At 41.4% G+C, this 24795-nt stretch overlaps 1 protein-coding gene across 5 annotated transcripts in view; it reads left to right on the top strand.

Annotated features, from left to right (window-relative positions):
* The first annotated feature begins 375 nt into the window (after positions 1 to 375).
* Sult1c2 (sulfotransferase family 1C member 2) overlaps positions 376 to 24795 on the top strand; it is a 64309-nt gene continuing 39889 nt past the window's right edge. For 2 of the 5 annotated variants that reach the window (XM_087564663.1, XM_087564656.1), the window contains exon 1: positions 376 to 458. The gene's annotated coding sequence lies outside the window, so the exon portion shown is untranslated. The remainder of the gene's footprint in view (positions 459 to 24795) is intronic. The other 3 variants (XM_087564655.1, XM_087564660.1, XM_087564658.1) reach the window with 2 other exon arrangements.

Below are 24795 nucleotides of genomic sequence, written 5' to 3' on the forward strand. Positions count from 1 at the left end.
TTGGGCTAGGATGTGAGCAAAATTGGGCAGAAGTGGCTGTCTGTCCCTAGGTCCCAGGATTTTCTGCACTTCTTGGGGTTTAGTTCTCTCCCCCATGGGATTTAGGTGCAGGGACTTAAACCTTTCTTAAGCTAGAATAGATAACTAAATCTTCTGTTTAATGGATAAAATGTTGGACTGGGTGTTAGGTATATGTTATACCTTTAAATTACAAAATGATAATAGTTGTGCTCAACTTACATTGAGAGAAAAGTTTTTTTTTCCTTAGAAAGGGTGAAATATAGGTTGATGTCATTATACAAGTAAAGGCTGATAAGATAAAATGAGGCCCGTCATTGCATGAGAAGGATGGGAGGCAGGAACAGAGGTTTTAGAAGGAGAGGGAGGAGTCAGAGCAAGGAGGAGGCAGCTGAGAGAACCTGTGGTAGCTGTTAAGATTCTTCTCTGCACATTTACAGGTTGTGATGGCTATTCTTAAAGGATAGATGTGTACATGATTTTGTGTGTCTAGATGGGCAAATTATAGCTTATGTAGGTGGGTGGTTTATATTCTTATTCATTGGTTGTAAGCTTATTGTGTAAATGTATTGTGGATTGAGAATTTAACATGTAAATCTTACTGTTGGGTTACAATTGGTTGACTCTTGATTTTCCTGGGGGGGCTGGAACCAGAGAGTCTGTAGCTAGTAGAGATACTAATGCGAGTGTTTGGGTTGCTTATATGTAAAGGTAGGGGTGTGAAATTGAATGAAAGTGGGGGAATGTTGTTTAGCAACAGAGGGATTCTGGATATACCAGAATTGCTGGTCTGCCTAGGAGGCTGCCAAAGGAAATAATGTCTTAGATGTGGACCTGTTTAGAAATAGTTCTTTGGAGCAAATCCAATCTGTGTTGTCAGGATATCAGCAGTTCAGATCACACAAGTCAGCAGTGGGATCTTTTTTTTTTTAATTTTTTTTTATTATTAACTTGAGTATTTCTTATATACATTTCCAGTGTTATTCCCTTTCCCGGTTTCTGGGCAAACATCCCCCTAATCCCTCCCTCTCCCCTTCTTTATGGGTGTTCCCCTCCCCATCCTCCCCCCCATTGCCGTCCTCCCCCCAACAATCTAGTTCACTGGGAGTTCAGTCTTAGCAGGACCCAGGGCTTCCCCTTCCACTGGTGCTCTTACTAGGATATTCATTGCTACCTCTGAGGTCAGAGTCCACGGTCAGTCCATGTATAGTCTTTAGGTAGTGGCTTAGTCCCTGGAAGATCAGGTTGCTTGTCATTGTTGTACATATGGGGTCTCGAGCCCCTTCAAGCTCTTCCAGTTCTTTCTCTGATTCCTTCAACGGGGGTCCTATTCTCAGTTCAGTGGTTTGCTGCTGGCATTTGCCTCTGTATTTGCTGTATTCTGGCTGTGTCTCTCAGGAGCGATCTACATCCGGCTCCTGTCTGCCTGCACTTATTTGCTTCATCCATCTTGTCTAATTGGATGGCTGTATATGTGTGGGCCACATGTGGGGCAGGCTCTGAATGGGTGTTCCTTCTGTGTCTGTTTTAATCTTTGCCTCTCTATTCCCTGCCATGGGTATTCTTGTTCCCCTTTTAAAGAAGGAGTGAAGCATTAACATTTTGATCATCCGTCTTGAGTTTCATTTGTTCTAGGCATCTAGGGTAATTCAAGCATTTGGGCTAATAGCCACTTATCAATGAGTGCATACCATGTGTGTCTTTCTGTGATTGGGTTAGCTCACTCAGGATGATATTTTCCAGTTCCAACCATTTGCCTACGAATTTCATAAAGTCATTGCTTTTGATAGCTGAGTAATATTCCATTGTGTAGATGTACCACATTTTCTGTATCCATTCCTCTGTTGAAGGGCATCTGGGTTCTTTCCAGCTTCTGGCTATTATAAATAAGGCTGCTATGAACATAGTGGAGCACGTGTCTTTTTTATATGTTGGGGCATCTTTTGGGTATATGCCCAAGAGAGGTATAGCTAGATCCTCAGGCAGTTCAATGTCTAATTTTCTGAGGAACCTCCAGACTGATTTCCAGAATGGTTGTACCAGTCTGCAATCCCACCAACAATGGAGGAGTGTTCCTCTTTCTCCCCATCCTCGCCAACATCTGCTGTCACCTGAGTTTTTGATCTTAGCCATTCTCACTGGTGTGAGGTGAAATCTCAGGGTTGTTTTGATTTGCATTTCCCTTATGACTAAAGATGTTGAACATTTCTTTAGGTGTTTCTTAGCCATTCGGCATTCCTCAGCTGTGAATTCTTTGTTTAGCTCTGAATCCCATTTTTTAATAGGGTTATTTGTCTCCCTGTGGTCTAACTTCTTGAGTTCTTTGTATATGTTGGATATAAGGCCTCTATCTGTTGTAGGATTGGTAAAGATCTTTTCCCAATCTGTTGGTTGCTGTTTTGTCCTAACCACAGTGTCCTTTGCCTTACAGAAGCTTTGCAGTTTTATGAGATCCCATTTGTCGATTCTTGATCTTAGAGCATAAGCCATTGGTGTTTTGTTCAGGAAATTTTTTCCAGTGCCCATGTGTTCCAGATGCTTCCCTAGTTTTTCTTCTATTAGTTTGAGTGTATCTGGTTTGATGTGGAGGTCCTTGATCCACTTGGACCTAAGCTTTGTACAGGGTGATAAGCATGGATTGATCTGCATTCTTCTACATGTTGACGTCTAGTTGAACCAGCACCATTTGTTGAAAATGCTGTCTTTTTTCCATTTGATGGTTTTGGCTCCTTTGTCAAAAATCAAGTGCCATAGGTGTGTGGGTTCATTTCTGGGTCTTCAATTCTGTTCCATTGTTCTATCTGTCTGTCTCTGTACCAATACCATGCAGTTTTTATCACTATTGCTCTGTAATACTGTTTGAGTTCAGGGACAGTGATTCCCCCTGAAGTCCTTTTATTGTTGAGGATAGTTTTAGCTATCCTGGGTTTTTTTGTTATCCCAGATGCATTTGCAAATTGTTTTGTCTAACTCTTTGAAGAATTGGATTGGTATTTTAATGGGGATTGCATTGAATCTGTAGATCACTTTTGGTAAAATGGCCATTTTTACTATATTAATCCTGCCAATCCATGAGCATGGGAGATCTTTCCATCTTCTGAGGTCTTCTTCAATTTCTTTTTTCAGAGTCTTGAAGTTCTTATTGTACAAATCTTTTACTTGCTTGGTTAAAGTCACACCGAGGTACTTTATACTATTTGGGACTATTATGAAGGGTGTCGTTTCCCTAATTTCTTTCTCGGCTTGTTTCTCTTTTGTGTAGAGGAAGGCTACTGATGTATTTGAGTTAATTTTATACACAGCCACTTTGCTGAAGTTGTTTATCAGCTTTAGTAGTTCTCCGGTGGAACTTTTGGGATCACTTAAGTATACTATCATATCATTTGCAAATAGTGATATTTTTTTTCTTCTTCTTTTCCCATCTGTATCCTCTTGACCTCCTTTTGTTGTCTGATTGCTCTGGCTAGAACTTCAAGAACTATATTGAATAAGTAGGGAGAGAGTGGGCAGCCTTGTCTAGTCCCTGATTTTAGTGGGATTGCTTCAAGTTTCTCTCTTTTTAGTTTAATGTTAGCAACTGGTTTGCTGTATATGGCTTTTACTATGTTTAGGTATGGGCCTTGAATTCCTATACTTTCCAGGACTTTTATCCTGAAGGGGTGTTGAATTTTTTGTAATGCTTTCTCAGCATCTAATGAAATGATCATGTGGTTTTGTTCTTTCAGTGTGTTTATATAATGGATCACGTTGATGGTTTTCCGTATATTAAACCATCCCTGCATGCCTGGGATGAAGCATACTTGATCATGGTGGATGATTATTTTTATGTCCTCTTGGATTCGGTTTGCCAGAATTTTATTGAGTATTTTTGTGTCAATATTCATAAGGGAAATTGGTCTGAAGTTCCCTTTCTTGGTTGGGTCTTTGTGTGGTTTAGGTATAAGAGTAATTGTGGCTTCATAGAAGGAATTCGATAGTGCTCCATCTGTTTCAATTTTGTGGAATAGTTTGGATAATATTGGTATGAGATCTTCTATGAAGGTCTGATAGAATTCTGCACTAAACCTGTCTGGACCTGGGCTCTTTTTGGTTGGGTGACCTTTAATGACTGCTTCTATTTCCTTAGGAGTTATGGGGTTGTTTAACTGGTTTATCTGTTCCTGATTTAACTTCGGTACCTGGTATCTGTCTAGGAAATTGTCCATTTCCTGCAGATTTTCAAGTTTTGTTGAATATAGGCTTTTATGGTAAGATCTGATGATTTTTTGAATTTCCTCTGAATCTGTAGTTATGTCTCCCTTTTCATTTCTGATTTTGTTAATTTGGACACTCTCTGTGTCCTGTCGTTAGTCTGGCTAAGGGTCTATCTAACTTGTTGATTTTCTTAAAGAACCAACTTTTGGTTCTGTTGATTCTTTCTATGGTCCTTTTTGTTTCTACTTGGTAGATTTCAGCTCTGAGTTTGATTATTTCCTGCCTCTCCTCCTCCTGGGTGTATTTGCTACTTTTTGTTCTAGAGCTTTTAGGTGTGCTGTCAAGCTGCTGACATATGCTCTTTCCTGTTTCTTTCTGCAGGCACTCAGCGCTATGAGTTTTCCTATTAGCACAGCTTTCATTGTGTCCTATAATTTTGGGTATGTTGTACCTTCATTTTCATTAAATTCTAAAAAGTTTTTAATTTCTTTCTTTATTTCTTCCTTGACCAGGTTATCATTGAGTAGAGCATTGTTCAGTTTCCACGTATATGTGGGCATTCTTCCCTTATTGTTATTGAAGACCAGTTTTAGGTAGTGGTGGTCTGATAGCACGCATGGGATTATTTCTAACTTTCTGTACCTGTTGAGGCCTGTTTTTTGACCAATTATATGGTCAGTTTTGGAGAAAGTACCATGAGGAGCTGAGAAGAAGGTATATCCTTTTGCTTTAGGATAGAATGTTCTATAAATATGTGTTAAGTCCATTTGGCTCATGACTTCTCTTAGTCTGTCTACGTCTCTGTTTAATTTCTGTTTCCATGATCTGTCCATTGATCAGAGTGGGATGTTGAAATCTCCTACTATTATTGTGTGAGGTGCAATGTGTCTTTGGATCTTTAATAAGGTTTCTTTTGCGCATGTAGGTGCCCTTGTATTTGGGGCATAGATATTTAGGGTTGAGAGTTCATCTTGGTGGATTTTTCCTTTGATGAATATGAAGTGTCCTTCCTTATCTTTTTTGATGACTTTTAGTTAAAAATTGATTTTATTTGATATTAGAATGGCTACTCCAGCTTGCTTCTTCTGACCATTTGCTTGGAAAGTTGTTTTCCAGCCTTTCACTCTGAGGTAGTGTCTGTCTTTGTCTCTGAGGTTTGTTTCCTGTAGGCAGCAGAATGCAGGGTCCTCGTTGCGTATCCAGTTTATTTATCTATGTCTTTTTATTGGGGAGTTGAGGCCATTGATGTTGAGAGATATTAAGGAATAGTGATTATTGCTTCCTGTTATATTCATATTTGGATATGAGGTTATATTTGTGTGTTTTTCTTCTCTTTGTTTTGTTGCCAAGACGATTAGTTTCTTGCTTCTTCTAGGGTATAGCTTGCCTCCTTATGTTGGGCTTTACCATTTCTTATCCTTTGTAGTGCTGGATTTGTAGAAAGATACTGTGTAAATTTGGTCTTGTCATGGAATATCTTGGTTTCTCCATCTATGTTAATTGAGAGTTTTGCAGGATACAGTAACCTAGGCTGGCATTTGTGTTCTCTTAGGGTCTGTATGACATCAGTCCAGGATCTTCTGGCTTTCCTAGTCTCTGGCGAAAAGTCTGGTGTGATTCTGATAGGTCTGCCTTTATATGTTACTTGACCTTTTTCCCTTACTGCTTTTAATATTCTTTCTTTATTTTGTGCGTTTGGTGTTTTGACTATTATGTGATGGGAGGTGTTTCTTTTCTGGTCCAATCTATTTGGAGTTCTGTAGGCTTCTTGTATGCCTATGGGTATCTCTTTTTTTAGGTTAGGGAAGTTTTCCTCTATGATTTTGTCGAATATATTTACTGGTCCTTTGAGCTGGGAGTCTTCACTCTCTTCTATACCTATTATCCTTAGGTTCGATCTTCTCATTGAGTCCTGGATTTCCTGTATGTTTTGGACCAGTTGCTTTTTCCGCTTTACATTATCTTTGACAGTTGAGTCAATGATTTCTATGGAATCTTCTGCTCCTGAGATTCTCTCTTCCATCTCTTGTATTCTGTTGGTGAAGCTTATATCTACAGCTCCTTGTCTCTTCTTTTGGTTTTCTATATCCAGGGTTGTTTCCATGTGTTCTTTCTTGATTGATTCTATTTCCATTTTTAATTCCTTCAACTGTTTGATTGTGTTTTCCTGGAATTCTTTCACGGATTTTTGTGTCTCCTCTCTATGGGCTTCTACTTGTTTATTTATGTTTTCCTGGAATTCTTTCAGGCATTTTTGCAATTCCTCTCTGTAGGCTTCTACTTGTTCTCTAAGGGAGTTCTCCACGTCTTTCTTGAAGTCCTCCAGCATCATGATCAAATATGATTTTGAAACTAGATCTTGCCTTTCTGGTGTGTTTGGATATTCCGTTTTTGCTTTGGTGGGAGAAATGGGCTCCAATGTTGCCATGTAGTCTTGGTTTCTGTTGCTTGGGTTCCTGCGCTTGCCTCTTGCCATCAGATTATCTCTAGTGTTACTTTGTTCTGCTATTTCTGACAGTGGCTAGACTGTCCTATAAGCCTGTGTGTCAGGAGTGCTGTAGACCTGTTTTCCTGTTTTCTTTCAGCCAGTTATGGGGACAGAGTGTTCTGCTTTCGGGCGTGTAGTTTTTCCTCTCTACAGGTCTTCAGCTGTTCCTTTGGGCCTTTGTCTTGAGTTCACCAGGCAGGTCGCTTGCAGCAGAAAAGTTGGTCTTACCTGCGGTCCTGAGGCTCAAATTTGCTCGTGGGGTGCTGCCTATAAGCTCTCCGCAGGGGCCACATCCAGCAAGATCTGTGCCGCCGTTTCCGGGAGCTTCAGTGCACCAGGGTTCCAGATGGCGTTTGGTGTTTTCCTCTGGCGTCAGAGATGTGTGCAGAGTGCAGTCTTTTCTGGTTTCCCAGGTGTGTCTGCCTCTCTGAAGGTTTAGCTCTCCCTCCCATGGGATTTGGGTGCAGAGAACTGTTTATCTGGTCGGTCCCTTCAGGTTCTGGCGGTGTCTCAGACGCAGGGGACCCGCTGCAGCTGTGCCCTTATCCAAGGGAACGCAGAGGCCGTATACAGTTTCCTCTTGGGCCAGGGATGTGGGCAGGGGTGGGCAGTGTTTGTGGTCTCTTCCACTCTGCAGTCTCAGGAGTGCCCACCTGTCCAGGTGGTGAGGGCTCTCTCCCATGGTGTTTGGGATCAGAGAGCTGCTGCGGGCAGGGATTCGCAGGTTTGGGACTCCCTCTAAATACTGGAAGTGTCCAGTCCTAGAGGAATTTTTCCTCTGTATGTCTTGAGTTCACCAGCAGGTCGCTTGCAGCAGAAAAGTTGGTCTTACCTGTGGTTCCAAGGCTCAAGTTTGCTCGTGCAGTGTTGCTTATGAGCTCTCCTCGGCGGCCACAACCAGGAAGATCTGTGCCGCCCTTTTCGACCCATTTTTTTTCTTCTTGTACAAAGCTCAATTCCAAGTGTATCAAAGATCTCCTCATAAAACCATATTCACTCAAACTAATAGAAGAAAAATGGGGAAGAGTCTTGAACACATAGGTACAGGGGAAAATTTCCTGAATAAAACACCAATGGCTTATGTCTAAGATCAAGAATTGACAAATGGGACCTCATAAAAATGCAAAGCTTCTGTAAGGCAAAGGACACTGTGTTTAGGACCAAAATAGCAACCAACAGATTGAGAAAAAGATCTTTACCAATCCTATATCTAATAGAAGGCTACTATCTAATATATACAAAGAATTCTTCAAAGTCTTCAGAGAACCAAATAATCTTTTTAAAAAATGGGGTCTAGAACTTAACAAAGAATTCTCAGTTGAGGAATTCTGAATGGCTGAAAATTACCTAAAAAAATTTCAACATCCTTAGTTGTCAGGGAAATCAAAACAACCCTGAGGTAACACCTCACACCTGTCAGAAAGGCTAAGATCAAAAACTCAGATGGCAGTAGATGATGGTGAGGATGTGGGGAAATAGGAACACTCCTCTATTGTTGGTGGGATTGTAAACTGGTACTGAAAGGAAAATTATACGAATTTAAGGTTTAAAAATATGAAACTAAAAGAGTAAGCCCCAAAAGCCACAGACTCAGGGCTAAGCCCTGCTGCCAGGAATAACAGGCCATAAAGATAAAGAAAAGGAATGCAAGAGAACTACTTTGCTTATCACCGGGTGTGAGTAACTGTTCTTTGTTCTGCCCCTTTGATGTTTATTTAAGCCCCTACTTGTGGTTTCCAGCCATTGCATCCTTCAGAGAGCACTCCAGGAAACCCGTGGCCCAAGCCTAACCAGAGGTGTTTCAAATACAGATGCTTCATCAATTCTGACAAACTTTTAAAAATAATGAGGACCTGAAGACCCAACCGTTCTCCTGATTTAGTAGCTCTGTTCCAGGAACCAGGGGGCCATAAAACCTTCTGGGTCCCCTTGTCTCCTGGAGCTATAAAACAATCCTGTGACTTGGGTGTGAAAGGAAAATTATACGAATTAAAGGTTTAGAAATATAAAATTAAAAGAGTAAGCCCCAAAAGTCACAGACTCAGTAAGCCCCTCCGCCAGGAATAGCAGGCCATAAAGATAAAGAAAAGGAATAAAAAAACCAGCTCAGGCTATCAAGGACTGACCCATAAACCATCCAAAGATATCCCCCCAGCTTACTCAGAGTCATACTTTAACCAGATGTCTCCAGACCATGATAAGCCTCTACTTGTGCTTTCTAGCCATTGTGTCCTATAGAGAGCACTCCAGGAAACCAGTGGCCCAAGCCTAACCAGAGGTGTTTCAAATACAAATGCTTCATCAATTTTGACAAACTTTTAAAAATAATGAGGACCTAAAGACCCAACCATTCTCCTGATTTAGTAGCTCTGTTCCAGGAACCAGGGGGCCATAAAACCTTCTGGCGTCCCCTTATCTCCTGGAGCCATAAAACAATCCTGTAACTTGTAGTGCCTTCCCCTTTGACATCCCCCATCCCCTGGGCTCACAGCCTCTGCCTTTAAATACTCTTTCTCCCAGCCTCTCGGGGTCGACACCTCTGTCTCCTGAGTGGGATACGTGTCGGCCCGGAGATCTCTGTAATAGTTCTCCGTAATAAACCTCATCTTTGCTTATTACATCCAAAATGGTCTCTCTGTGTCTGGGGTCCGCGATTTCCCAAGACTTGAGTAAGGGTCTCTCTGTGTGGGATCTTTCATAATGGGGGCTCGTCCGGGATCTGCACGACCACCCCAGACTCCGAAGACCCCTTGGAAGTGAGTTAGATGTTTGTCTGAATGTCTCCGTGTGAGCGGTGCCACATTTGTCAGTCTGTGTCTGTCTCTGTTTTCGTTCCGTCGTGTGTGTATATATGTGTGTCTCGGTACCGGTGAAGTCTCCCTCTGGTCAGTACTTAGAGTGTGGAAGTGGAGTCTCACTCTGGTCAGTACTTAGAGAGTGGAAGTGGAGTCTCACTCTGGTCAGTACTTAGAGAGTGGAAGTGGAATCTCACTTTGGTCAGTGCTTAGAGAGTGGACGTGGAGTCTCACTCTGGTCAGTACTTAGAGAGTGGAAGTGGAATCTCACTCTGGTCAGTGCTTAGAGAGTGGACGTGGAGTCTCACTCTGGTCAGTACTTAGAGAGTGGATGTAGAATCCTACTCAGTGTTGCCTCCTAAGAGAATGGATATGGAATCCCACTCTGAGAGTGGATGTGGAATCCCACTCTGTGTCTGTGTTGAGAGAGTGGATGTGGAATCCCACTCTGTGTACCTGACTGTGGTTTTCTGGATAGGATGCTTTGTCTTGGTCTTGTTTGTCTGGTTTGTTTTCTGTGGTATTGTCGAGTGTTTTTTTTTTTTTTTTTTTTTTTTTTTTTGGCTTAGACTGACGACTGTGTTTGAAATCTTGGACTGACGACTGTGTTTAAAATCTTGGACTGATGACTGTGTTTGAAATCATGAAACTGTCTGCTTTGTTCATCAAAGAGTTTTACTTGGTCCTCTTGGTGCTTAAGTTAAAAGTTAAAAATAATTTGCTTGAGAAAAATTGTTTTCTGCAAGGGAGTTTTGTCTTTCTCTCTTGAGCCTCCTTCCCAAGGAGAGAGGCCCCTCCCTTTGCTCCCTTTGACCAACCTAGCTGCTGTTAACAGTTGTGTAAACAGACATTAACAAAAACCTTGAGGAAGAAACTGCTCATAAAAAAAAAAAAAGTTCCCCAGATTAGGCAGCTGGCTATAGAACAAATATAGTGAGTAAGAAACTTAATTTTATGGACCCCACTCTAGTGGAGGTGTGTTGGTTGATAGCCAACGTTAATTTTTTAAAACATAGTGTTTTATCTGTGCTTGTGCTCACAACACACAGTAGCGGGGAGTGAAACTAGCTGCGGAGCTGCTGCAGCGAGCATGGGGACTTCTCAGTCTCAACCAATTTTTCTGGCTCTTCAGGAGCTGTTTAAAAGAAAAAGGCTTAAGATTAAAAAAAAACACTGCAGAGAGATTTCTTAGTGAATTGCTACACCTTGGTTCACGATCTCTGGGAATCTCACGATGGACAGCTGAGATAAGCTAAAAAAAGATTTAAATTTTGCTTGGGAACAAGGAATCTTAAAGGCGGAGTTTCAGCCGGTTTGACACTTAGTGCGTAGCTGCCTAAAAGATCAGAAATGCTGTCAACAGGCTATTAAAAAGGGACAGGCTATAAAAAAAGGGACAGGCTGTGTTAGAAATGCTACAGGAAGAATGATCTAAAAAGGCTGAGAGTGAGGTGGGGGAAGACTCTAAGGAAAACAAGAACAAGAAAGAAATTTCTGCTTTTAGTGGCCAGACCTTCAACTCTTGCTCACAGAAAGAGAGTGCTCATTAAGAGAAGTTCTTTAGGGAGCCTGCCTTATCTGCTGGCCCTATTCCAAGAGAGGAGTCAGTCTCCAGCATTAAATTACTTTTCTCATTGGTCATCATTAACATAGAGAATGCCTTTGATCCTATCCCCACAGCAGCCAGTTCCTGCCCCTGTGGTCGAAATGTCCCAGGTTGGGGGGCAGAGAAACCCCTAAAATAGTTTTAAAAAATCTACAACAAACTGTAAAGAACTTTGTTTTGTTTTGCCAGTCAAAATTTAGAATTCAAACTTTGGCTGTGGCCAAGGTCAGGATTAATGTTTTCTTTTCCATGGGCCCTTAGCCCACTGAGACAGTTTGGTGAAGGACTACTACTACAGTCCTGATATTCAGAGACATGGAGAGAGCTATAGTTTTTTTATTAAAGGTTGATACTATAGTATTAACAATCTCTTTATTAGATGTAAGAGACAAGAAGCCCCAGGTGAACTGGTTACAATTCTTTTGTCAGCTGCTTAGTATCTAACACCCAGATTCTTACGTCTCTCCATCCTTTTGTTATTAGTTCTTACTAGAAGCCTAGTGCCATTTAGAGAATGGGTTTCTTGAGCGATAAAGCCACGGAGCTGACACTATAGGGAGGTACTCCTTAAGGGAAAATCTAAGTCCAGAGAGACAGCCGGTAACAGATAGGCTGCCCCTCTGCTCACTTTTCTGTTTCACAGACACAAGGCCTTTTTGTCCCAAGAAAGCCGCCTGGCTTAGCTGTGTGACTAAATGCTATTTGCCCTCTTCAGTGGACCTCTATTCTCGAGATTCCCTTGTTTTCTCACCATCCCATTTAAGATGCTTGTTAGTGACTGTTACAGGTCTTCTTTACCACCGAGGAAAGACGGAATCCTACTAGAGGCCAGAAAAAATGTTCCAGACACGGATGGAAGGCCCTCACTTCTGTCTGTTGACTTCAAAACACCTAAAGGTGGGGAGTGCCAGATCTGCCGCCAGACTCCAAGGGTGGGTCTCTGAGGGGCTAGAAAATGCCCCACCAATCTGGCTAAGATAAGAAAAGGATATGAAGAGAAAGTTACAGAAATTTAAAGGGTTAAGTTAAGTTGCTGAGAGTTAGTACAAGTTACAGAGAAAGAGGTAAAAAGAGCAGGAAGCTAGAGAAGAGAAGAGACAGAAAGTTAAGAAGAGGAAGTTAGAGAGCTAAAGAGAGATAAAAGATAAGAGAGGAACATATACTGGCCACAGTAATTAGGGAACCTAGGAAGATAGTACCTGGCAACAGAAGAGAATTCCTGGCTAAAGATCAGGGTGCCTAATGCAAAGAAAAAGGACACTGGGTCAGGGACTTCCCAAGAAAAAACAAGAGGGGCCACTGGAGAGCTTCTTGGTCCTAAATTTGCTCTCCAAAATGGCTTGCGTGGGCTAAAATGGCTGGGTGAGGCCATGTGTATACATATCTGCAGACTGTATATGTGGAGCTTAAGACCTGTCTCAGTGCACCAGTACCTGATGCTGGGAGATGTGTGGCTTAGTGCTTTTCTGCCTGGAACACATCACTCCTGCCAGCCAGGCACTAACAATTATCACCCAATCCAGGACTTAAACTGTGATAGAGTGGCTGATGTTTTGCCTTTAAATAAAATGTCCCAGAGGATGGGACCACTGGTCTAGATTCTCCACCTGTTGGGGGCAATCTGGTCACCTTGCTGCCCAATCCAGACCTGGAGCCACGACAGCATGAGTGTCAAACACTGACAGAAGCATGGCTGATTGACCCCTGCTGAAAGGGAGGACCTTGTCCACAGACGGGAACAGTTCTCTTCATGAATGAAGGTCAGAGACAAGTGGGTGCTGCCATGGTGGACAACACGATGTCATCTGGGATGGCTGAACTTCTACCCCCCAGCACATCAGCACTTCAGATGCCTTTACCATCTCTTGGATGCCCTGGTGAAGCCAACAACTGCAAGAGATGGCCTTGATAGTCATCAAGAAGATACTGGAAGAAATCTTCCCCCAGTCTGGAGTGCCCAAGGTAATCTGGTCAGACAACGGCCCTATTTTCGTTGCCAAGGTAAGACAGGGTGTGGCCAAGTTTTTAGAGGTCGATTGGAAATTACATTGTATCTACAGACCTCAAAGTTCAGGACAGGTAGAGTAAATAAATACAATTTTAAAAGAGACCCTGACCAAATTAAATTGACCATGGAGACTGGCGCAGACTGGGTGACACTCCTTCCCTCTTGCTCTCTTCAGAGCAAGAAATATCCCTTCCAGATTCAGCCTTATCCCCTTTGAGATCTTATATGGGGCCTCAGCTCCCCTGACTGTATTAGATGATGTTACTGAACCAACATGTCATAATAATAATGATTTGTATGCCAGGCTAAAAGACCTACAGGTGATACGAAAAGAATTTTGGTCACAGCTGACAACAGCCTATACCCCAGAGACCCCTGAGACATCTGATCAATTCCAGGTTGGAGACTACAGCTACATACAACGACACGGAGCCCAGGCACTCGAGCATCGCTGGAAAGGACTGTACCTGGTGCTGCTGACCACCCTGACAGCCGTCAATTCTCAGCCCTCACCAGCCACATACTAGCTGTTGGGGCTGAGAGCTGAGACCTAGAGGGACACTCAGCATGTTTGCCCTGGGTTCCATCAGGATAAGTGTGGGAATAGGCTTGATTTCTATTACAAATGATATAACATTACATATGTTAGTACTCCTAACACTTCTTGGGACTGTGCCTCAGGGATCACAATCTATATAAGTTTAGAAGTTCTAAAAGCTAGTCATGACCTTGGTGTATAGGTTTAGATAGTGTCCAGATAAAATCCTGATGCTAAAAACTTAATAAAAAAAGAGTTGAAAATTACTTAAGGCTATCTAGGTGCTACAAGGGCAACACAAAGACATCTGCTGTTGCCCTACAATACAAGGCTTATAGAGAATTCAGAACTGCCATTGACTCAGATATAAAAAGAGGGAAGGACTTTATAGCTGACCTCCAAGAATACCTAACCTCCCTCTCAGAGGTAGTCCTTCAAAATAAGAAAAGATCAGACCTGATATTCCTTAAAGAAGGAGTCTGTGTGCTACACTGAAAGAAAAGTGTTGCTTCTATACAGACCATTCAAGAGTAATTAAAGACTCCATAAATAAACTTAGAAAAGGGTTAGACAAAAGACAGACAAAAAAACACATCAGAGATGGTTCAAGAGCTGGTTTAATAGATCTCCTGGGATGACTACTCTGATATCTTCCCTTAAGGGACCCTTCTTAGTTTTGCTTCTGCTTCCGATTATAGGTCCATGTGTGTTAAAAAAAAAAACTAGTTAATAGACTTGACTCCTACAAAAAGATAGAGACGCTTAACAAGGTTGGTTTGAGTCTTGGTTCACTCGGTCTCCCTGGATGACTACCCTACTCTCTGCTACAGCTGGGCCATTATTAATAATTTTCTTGGTTTTAGTTTTTGGCCCATGCGTGACAAACAGGTTAATTGCTTTTGTTAAAAATCGAGTGTGTGCTGTGCGGTTGATGGTTCTGAGACAACAGTACCAGTCAGTTAGGACAACTGGTGAGACCAAATACGAGACTTGATATCAAAATTCTAAGATTAGAATTATTTAGTAGAAGAAGAAGGGAATGAAAGCAAAATTATACGAATTTAAGGTTTAGAAATATAAAATTAAAAGAGTAAGCCCCAAAAGCCACAGACTCAGTAAGCCCTGCCGCCAGGAATAGCAGGCCATAAAGATAAAGAAAAGGAATACAAAAACCAGCTCAGGCTATCAAGGACTGACCCATAAACCATCCAAAGACATCCCCCCAGCTTACTCAGAGTCATACTTTAACCAGATGTCCTTCAGACCCTGATAAGCCCCTACTTGTGCTTTCTAGCCATTGTGTCCTATAGAGAGCACTCCAGGAAACCGGTGGCCCAAGCCTAACCAGAGGTGTTTCAAATACAAATGCTTCATCAATTTTGACAAACTTTTAAAAATAATGAGGACCTAAAGACCTAACCATTCTCCTGATTTAGTAGCTCTGTTCCAGGAACCAGGGGGCCATAAAACCTTCTGGCGTCCCCTTATCTCCTGGAGCCATAAAACAATCCTGTAACTTGTAGTGCCTTCCCCTTTGACATCCCCCATCCCCTGGGCTCACAGCCTCTGCCTTTAAATACTCTTTCTACCAGCCTCTCGGGGTCAACACCTCTGTCTCCTGAGTGGGATACGTGTCGGCCCGGAGATCTCTGTAATAGGTCTCCATAATAAACCTCACCTTTGTTTATTACATCCAAAATGGTCTCTCTGTGTCTGGGGTCCGCGATTTCCCAAGACTTGAGTAAGGTTCTCTCTGCGTGGGATCTTTCAGGTGCATCCCCTTTTGACATCCCCATCCCCTGGGCTCACAGCCTCTGCCTTTATTTTTTTATTTTTTTGGTTCTTTTTTTCGGAGCTGGGGACCGAACACAGGGCCTTGTGCTTCCTAGGCAAGCGCTCTACCACTGAGCTAAATCCCCAACCCCAGCCTCTGCCTTTAAATGCTCTTTCTTCCAGCCTCTCGGGGGTCGACACCTCTGTCTCCTGCGGATACGTGTCGGCCCGGAGATCTCTGTAATAGGTCTCCGTAATAAACCTCGCCTTTGCTTATTACATCCAAAATGGTCTCTCTGTGTCTGGGGTCCACGATTTCCCAAGACTTGAGTAAGGGTCTTTCTGCGTGGGATCTTTCAGTACAACCACTCGGAAGAGGGGGTAAATAAGAGATAACATTTGAAATGCAAGTATGTAAAATATCCAAGAAAAATAAAATTAAAAGAAAACAAAACACCCCCCCAAAATGTTAGTGACTATAAGATGCTTGATTTATACCACTTTAAAAAAAAAGGAAGAAGAAGAAGAAGGAGGAGGAGGAGAGGAGGAGGAGGGGTAGGAGAAGGAGAGGAAGAAGAAGAAGAAGAAGAAGAAGAAGAAGAAGAAGAAGAAGAAGAAGAAGAAGAAGAAGAAGAAGAAAGAAAGAAAGAAAATCACCTACAAACTCGCATACTTGCAAATCTTTTAGAGGCATTGTTTTGTTTTGTTTTTAATTCAGAATTCCTCTTCACAAATAACTCTAACTTGCTTAAAGTTAAAAATAAAGTAACCAGGATACCGCTGAGCCTTGAAAGAACTACAAAATTGAGACTGTACGTTTGAGATTGTGAAAGCAGCCAGTCACAAAAGAACCTGAGTGACTGTACTTGCAGGAAATGTGAAGAATTGACAAATCTATTTCCAGTTTTAAAGAGTCATAGATGAGTCATGTGGGGGATGGAAGGCTCAGAAGGTAAATGAAGACCACAGTGTTTCTTTGAGAATTGATGACAGTATTTTAACATGGAAGGAGGCAAAAACCTGTGAATATACTGAAAATCCCTCAACTAATACATTTTGATCATATTCTTTTCCTCCCCCAAATACTCCCAGATTATATTCAAAGTACTTTTATTTCCTTGTCTTAAAAACAAAACAAGAAGGAACAGACCGGATAAACAGTTCTCTGCACCAAATCCCATGGGAGGGAGAGCTAAACCTTCAGAGAGACAGACACGCCTGGGAAACCAGAAGAGACTGCACTCTGCACACATTACTGATTCCAGAGGAAAACACCAAACGCCATCTGGAACCCTGCTGCATGGAGGCTCCCAGAAAGAGCGGCGCAGATCTTCCCAGTTGCTGCCGCCGTGGAGAGGTCTTAGGCAGTACCCCACGAGCAAACTTGAGCCTTGGAACCACAGGTAGGACCAACTTTTCCCCTGCAAGAAACCTGCCTGGTGAACTCAAGACACAGGCCCACAGGAACAGCTGAAGACCTGTAGAGAGGAAAAACTACACGCCCGAAAGCAGAACACTCTGTCCCCAGAACTGGCTGAAAGAAAACAGGAAAACAGGTCTACAGCACTCCTGGCACACAGGCTTATAGGTCAGTCTAGCCACTGTCAGAAATAGCAGAACACAGTAACACTAGAGATAATCTGATGGCGAGAGGCAAGCGCAGGAACCCAACGAACAGAAACCAAGACTACATGGCATCATTGGAGCCCAATTCTCCCACCAAAATAAACATCGAATATCCAAACACACCAGAGAAGCAAGATCTAGTTTCAAAATCATATTTGATCATGATGCTGGAGGACTTCAAGAAAGACGTGAAGAACTCCCTTAGAGAAACATAGGAAAACATTAATAAACAACTAGAAACCTACAGAGAGGAATTGCAAAAATGCCTGAAAGAATTCCAGGAAAACATAAATAAACAAGTAGAAACCTATAGAGAGGAGACATAAAAATCCCTGAAAGAATTCCAGGAAAACACAATCAAACAGTTGAAGGAATTAAAAATGGAAATAGAAGCAATCAAGAAAGAACACATGGAAACAACCCTGGATATAGAAAATCAAAAGAAAAGACAAGGAGCTGTAGATACAAGCTTCACCAACAGAATAGAAGAGATGGAAGAGAGAATCTCAGGAGCAGAAGATTCCATAGAAATCATTGACTCAACTGTCAAAGATAATGTAAAGCGGAAAAAGCAACTGGTCCAAAACATACAGGAAATACAGGACTCAATGAGAAGATCAAACCTAAGGATAATAGGTATAGAAGAGAGTGAAGACTCCCAGCTCAAAGGACCAGTAAATATCTTCGACAAAATCATAGAAGAAAACTTCCCTAACCTAAAAAAAGAGATACCCATAGTCATACAAGAAGCCTACAGAATTCCAAATAGATTGGACCAGAAAAGAAACACCTCCCGTCACATAATAGTCAAAACACCAAACGCACAAAATAAAGAAAGAATATTAAAAGCAGTAAGGGAAAAAGGTCAAGTAACATATAAAGGCAGACCTATCAGATTCACACCAGACTTTTTGCCAGAAACTATGAAGGCCAGAAGATCCTGGACTGATGTCATACAGATCATAAGAGAACGCAAATGCCAGCCCAGGTTACTGTATCCTGCAAAACTCTCAATTAACATAGATGGAGAAACCAAGATATTCCATGACAAAACCAAATTTACACAGTATCTTTCTACAAATCCAGCACTACAAAGGATAAGAAATGGTAAAGCCCAACATAAGGAGGCAAGCTATACCCTAGAAGAAGCAAGAAACTAATCATCTTGGCAACAAAACAAAGAGAAGAAAAGCACACAAACATAACCTGACATCCAAATATGAATATAACAGGAAGCAATAATCACTATTCCTTAATATCTCTCAACATGAATGGCCTCAACTCCCCAATAAAAAGACATAGATTAACAAACTGGATACGCAACGAGGACCCTGCATTCTGCTGCCTACAGGAAACACACCTCAGAGACAAAGACAGACATTACCTCAGAGTGAAAGGTGGAAAACAACTTTCCAAGCAAATGGTCAGAAGAAGCAAGCTGGAGTAGCCATTCTAATATCAAATAAAATAAATTTTCAACTAAAAGTCATCAAAGAAGATAAGGAAGGACACTTCATATTCATCAAAGGAAAAATCCACCAAGATGAACTCTCAATCCTAAATATCTATGCCCCAAATACAAGGGCACCTACATGCGTAAAAGAAACCTTACTAAAGCTCAAAACACACATTGCACCTCACACAATAATAGTAGGAGATTCCAACACCCCACTCTCATCAATGGACAGATCATGGAAACAGAAATTAAACACTGATGTCGACAGACTAAGAGAAGTCATGAGCCCAATGGACTTAACAGATATTTATAGAACATTCTATCCTAAAGCAAAAGGATATACGTTCTTCTCAGCTCCTCATGGTACTTTCTCCAAAATTGACCATATAATTGGTGAAAAAACGGGCCTCAACAGGTACAGAAAGATAGAAATAATCCCTTGCGTGCTATTGGACCACCACGGCCTAAAACTGGTCTTCAATAACAATAAGGGAAGAATGCCCACATATACGTGGAAATTGAACAATGCTCTACTCAATGATAACCTGGTCAAGGAAGAAATAAAGAAAGAAATTAAAAACTTTTTAGAATTTAATGAAAATGAAGGTACAACATACCCAAACTTATGGGACACAATGAAAGCTGTGCTAAGAGGAAAACCCATAGCGCTGAGTGACTGCAGAAAGAAACGGGAAAGAGCATATGTCAGCAGCTTGACTACACACCTAAAAGCTCTAGAACAAAAAGAAGCAATTACACCCAGGAGGAATAGAAGGCAGGAAATAATCAAACTCAGAGCTGAAATCAACCAAGTAGAAACAAAAAGGACCATAGAAAGAATCAACAGAACCAAAAGTTGGTTCTTTGAGAAAATCAACAAGATAGATAAACCCTAAGCCAGACTAACGAGAGGACACAGAGAGTGTGTCCAAATTAACAAAATCAGAAATGAAAAGGGAGACATAACTACAGATTCAGCGAAAATTCAAAAAATCATCAGATCTTACCATAAAAGCCTATATTCAACAAAACTTGAAAATCTGCAGGAAATGGACAATTTCCTAGACAGATACCAGGTACCGAAGTTAAATCAGGAACAGATTAACCAGTGAAACAACCCCATATCTCCTAAGGAAATAGAAGCAGTCATTAAAGGTCTCCCAACCAAAAAGAGCCCAGGACCAGACGGGTGTAGTGCAGAATTCTATCAGATCTTCATAGAAGACCTCATACCAATATTATCCAAACTATTCCACAAAATTGAACCAGATGGAGCACTACCGAATTCCTTCTATGAAGCCACAATTACTCTTATACCTAAACCACACAAAGACCCAACAAAGAAAGAGAACTTCATCCCAATTTCCCTTATGAATATCGACGCAAAAATACTCAATAAAATTCTGGCAAACCGAATCCAAGAGCACATCAAAACAATCATCCACCATGATCAAGTAGGCTTCATCCCAGGCATGCAGGGATGGTTTAATATACGGAAGACCATCAACGTAATCCATCATATAAACAACCTGAAAGAACAAAACCACATGATCATTTCATTAGATGTTGAGAAAGCATTTCAAAAAATTCAACACCCCTTCATGATAAAAGTCCTGGAAAGAATAGGAATTCAAGGCCCATACCTAAACATAGTAAAAGCCATATACAGCAAACCAGTTGCTAACATTAAACTAAATGGAGAGAAACCTGAAGCAATCCCACTAAAATCAGGGACTAGATAAGGCTGCCCACTCTCTCCCTACTTATTCAATATAGTTCTTGAAATTCTAGCCAGAGCAATCAGATAACAAAAGGAGGGCAAGGGGATACAGATCGGAAAAGAAGAAGTCAAAATATCACTGTTTGCAGATGATATGATAGTATATTTAAGTGATCCCAAAAGTTCCACCAGAGAACTACTAAACCTGATAAACAACTTTATACCCAGCAAAGTGGCTGTGTATAAAATTAACTCAAATAAATCAGTAGCCTTCCTCTACACAAAAGAGAAACAAGCCGAGAAAGAAATTAGGGAAAGGACACCCTTCATAATAGTCCCAAATAATATAAAGTACCTCGGTGTGACCTTAACTAAGCAAGTGAAAGATCTGTACAATAAGAACTTCAAGCCTCTGAAGAAAGAAATTGAGGGTCCCACACCCGAGGATCCGGCCCGCAGCAGCTCTCTGCTCCCAAACCCCGTGGGAGAGAGACATCACCACCTGGTCAGGTGGGCACTTCTGAGGCTGCAGAGCAGAGGAGACCACCAACACTGCCCACCCCTACCCACATCCCTGGCCCAAGAGGCAACTGTATAAGGCCTCTGGGTTCCCATAGGGGAGGGCCCTGGAGCGGCAGGACCTCTGCGCCTGAGACACCGCTGGAACCTGAAGGAAACAGACCGGATAAACAGTTCTCTGCACCCAAATCCCGTGGGAGGGAGAGCTAAACCTTCAGAGAGGCAGACATGCCTGGGAAACCAGAAGAGACTGCACTCTGTGCACATCCAGACGCCAGAGGAAAACACCAAACGCCATCTGGAACCCTGCTGCATGGAGGCTCCCAGAAAGAGCGGCGCAGATCTTCCCAGTTGCTGCCGCCGTGGAGAGGTCTTAGGCAGTACCCCACGAGCAAACTTGAGCCTTGGAACCACAGGTAGGACCAACTTTTCCCCTGCAAGAAACCTGCCTGGTGAACTCAAGACACAGGCCCACAGGAACAGCTGAAGACCTGTAGAGAGGAAAAACTACACGCCCGAAAGCAGAACACTCTGTCCCCAGAACTGGCTGAAAGAAAACAGGAAAACAGGTCTACAGCACTCCTGGCACACAGGCTTATAGGTCAGTCTAGCCACTGTCAGAAATAGCAGAACACAGTAACACTAGAGATAATCTGATGGCGAGAGGCAAGCACAGGAACCCAACGAACAGAAACCAAGACTACATGGCATCATTGGAGCCCAATTCTCCCACCAAAATAAACATCGAATATCCAAACACACCAGAGAAGCAAGATCTAGTTTCAAAATCATATTTGATCATGATGCTGGAGGACTTCAAGAAAGACGTGGAGAACTCGCTTAGAGAACAAGTAGAAGCCTACAGAGAAGAATCGCAAAAATGCCTGAAAGAATTCCAGGAAAACATAAATAAACAAGTAGAAACCCATAGAGAGGAGACACAAAAATCTCTGAAAGATTTCCAGGAAAACACAATCAAACAGTTGAAGGAATTAAAAATGGAAATAGAAGCAATCAAGAAAGAACACATGGAAACAACCCTGGACATAGAAAATCAAAAGAAAAGACAAGGAGCTGTAGATACAAGCTTCACCAACAGAATACAAGAGATGGAAGAGAGAATCTCGGGAGCAGAAGATTCCATAGAAATCATTGACTCAACTGTCAAAGATAATGTAAAGCAGAAAAAGCTACTGGTCCAAAACATACAGGAAATCCAGGACTCAATGAGAAGATCAAACCTAAGGATAATAGGTATAGAAGAGAGTGAAGACTCCCAGCTCAAAGGACCAGTAAATATCTTCGACAAAATCATAGAAGAAAACTTCCCTAACCTAAAAAAAGAGATACCCATAGGCATACAAGAAGCCTACAGAACTCCAAATAGATTGGACCAGAAAAGAAACACCTCCCGTCACATAATAGTCAAAACACCAAACGCACAAAATAAAGAAAGAATATTAAAAGCAGTAAGGGAAAAAGGTCAAGTAACATATAAAGGCAGACCTATCAGAATCACACCAGACTTTTTGCCAGAAACTATGAAGGCGAGAAGATCCTGGACTGATGTCATACAGACCCTAAGAGAACACAAATGCCAGCCCAGGTTACTGTATCCTGCAAAACTCTCAATTAACATAGATTCAGAAACCAAGATATTCCATGACAAAACCAAATTTACACAATATCTTTCTACAAATCCATCACTACAAAGGATAATAAAGGGTAAAGCCCAACATAAGGAGGCAAGCTATACCCTAGAAGAAGCAAGAAACTAATCGTCTTGGCAACAAAACAAAGAGTAGAAAAGCACACAAACATAATCTCCCATCCAAATATGAATATAACAGGAAGCAATAGTCACTATTCCTTAATATCTCTCAACATCAATGGCCTCAACTCCCCAATTAAAAGACATAGATTAACAAACTGGGTACGCAATGAGGACCCTGCATTCTGCTGCCTACAGGAAACACACCTCAGAGACAAAGACAGACACTACCTCAGAGTGAAAGGCTGGAAAACAACTTTCCAAGCAAATTTTCAGAAGAAGCAAGCTGGAGTAGCCATTCTAATATCAAATAAAATCAATTTTCAATTAAAAGTCATCAAAAAAGGTAAGGAAGGACACTTCATATTCATCAAAGGAAAAATCCACCAAGATGAACTCTCAATCCTCATCTTTGGTTGGTTTATATACAAGTGTGCAATTTCTAGGCTTGAAAGTATAATGATGCTATCTGGTGCTGGATAGAGGAGCCTTATTTTTTATTATGGCAGCTTGCTATTTTTGTAACATGGTTATTTGGTTGAACACAATAAAGTACAGTAGTAACTGAAAAAAAAAAGAACATCCTATTTCAGAGATGGAGTCTAGAGAGGTAGCGCCTAGGTTCAGGGGACTGGCTGCTCTTCCGATTCCCAGCACCCACAAGGCCGCTCGTGTCGTCTGTAACTCCATTTCTAGGTGATGCAACAGATGATGCAGTTCAAGAAAAAAATGCATGTAAAATCTGAAAAAGAAATCATTTTTATAAAGTTCATATCGATTATTTTGTGATAAACGTAAGAAAACATTTTTTAAAAATGAAAAAAAAAACATTTCAGACAGTCAGAACCTTAACTGTATGAAGGAAAGTACTCAAACAATATTTTCTCTTCTTTTTGTAAGATAGGGTTTCATGTAGCCCAGGCTGCCCTAGAACACACAAGGCAGCTGTGGATGACGTTGACCTCGCTGGGTAGCTGAGGATGCACTTGAATGTACTCTCTCCACCTCCAAAAAGGCTGGGTTTAGGATGTGCCACCATACCTGGTTTCATGCAGCTATGTTGGATAAGCTTTTGTTTGCTCCTGAGTTCCCTGAGCTGAGAACACAAGACAAAGCTGGTTTTGAGAGTTTGTAACAATACGGGGAAAACAATCTAACTTCTAGGTGCCAGACACTAATTATTATAGAAGATAAAATGTTATGTTATTTACCAAGCCTTTTAGGTAATTGATAACTTTATAACTTTGAATGTGAAGGAATCCTTCATTATTCTGTCAAATGATTCCATGCAACCTTCTTATTTAGATGGTAAATCAAATGTAACTGTGCATTATGAAGTGAGCTCTGGTAACATGTTATTAACTCTGAAAAAAAAAAGAAATTGAGGAAGATTTCCGAAGATGGAAAGATCTCCCATGCTCATGGATTGGCAAGATTAATATAGTAAAAATGGCCATTTTACCAAAAGTGATCTACAGATTCAATGCAATCCCCATCAAAAGACCAATCCAATTCTTCAGAGAGTTAGACAGAACAATTTGCAAATTCATCTGGAATAAGAAAAAACCCAGGATAGCTAAAACTATCCTCAACAATAAAAGGACTTCAGGGGGAATCACTATCCCTGAACTCAAGCTGTATTACAGAGCAATAGTGATAAAAACTGCATGGTATTGGTACAGAGAAAGACAGATAGACCAATGGAATAGAATTGAAGACCCAGAAATGAACCCACACACCTATGGTCACTTGAATTTTGACAAAGGAGTCAAAACCATCCAATGGAAAAAAGATAGCATTTTCAGCAAATGGTGCTGGTTCAACTGGAGGTCAACATGTAGAAGAATGCAGATTGATCCATGCTTATCACCTTGTACAAAGCTTAAGTCCAAGTGGATCAAGGACCTCCACATCAAACCAGATACACTCAAACTAATAGAAGAAAAACTAGGGAAGCATCTGGAACACATGGGCACTGGAGAAAATTTCCTGAACAAAACACCAATGGCTTATGCTCTAAGATCAAGAATTGAGAAATGGTATCTCATAAAACTGCAAAGCTTCTGTAAGGCAAAGGACACTGTGGTTAGGACAAAACAGCAACCAACAGATTGGGAAAAGATCTTCACCAATCCTACAACAGATAGAAGCCTTATATCCAAAATATACAAAGAACTCAAGAAGTGAGACTGCAGGGAGACAGATTACCCTATTAAAAAATGGGATTCAGAGCTAAACAAAGAATTCACAGCTGAGGAATGCCGAATGGCTGAGAAACACCTA

Source organism: Rattus norvegicus, chromosome 9 (genome assembly GCF_021556685.1).
Source record: "Rattus norvegicus strain SHRSP/BbbUtx chromosome 9, alternate assembly SHRSP_T2T, whole genome shotgun sequence".
NCBI lineage: Eukaryota > Metazoa > Chordata > Mammalia > Rodentia > Muridae > Rattus > Rattus norvegicus.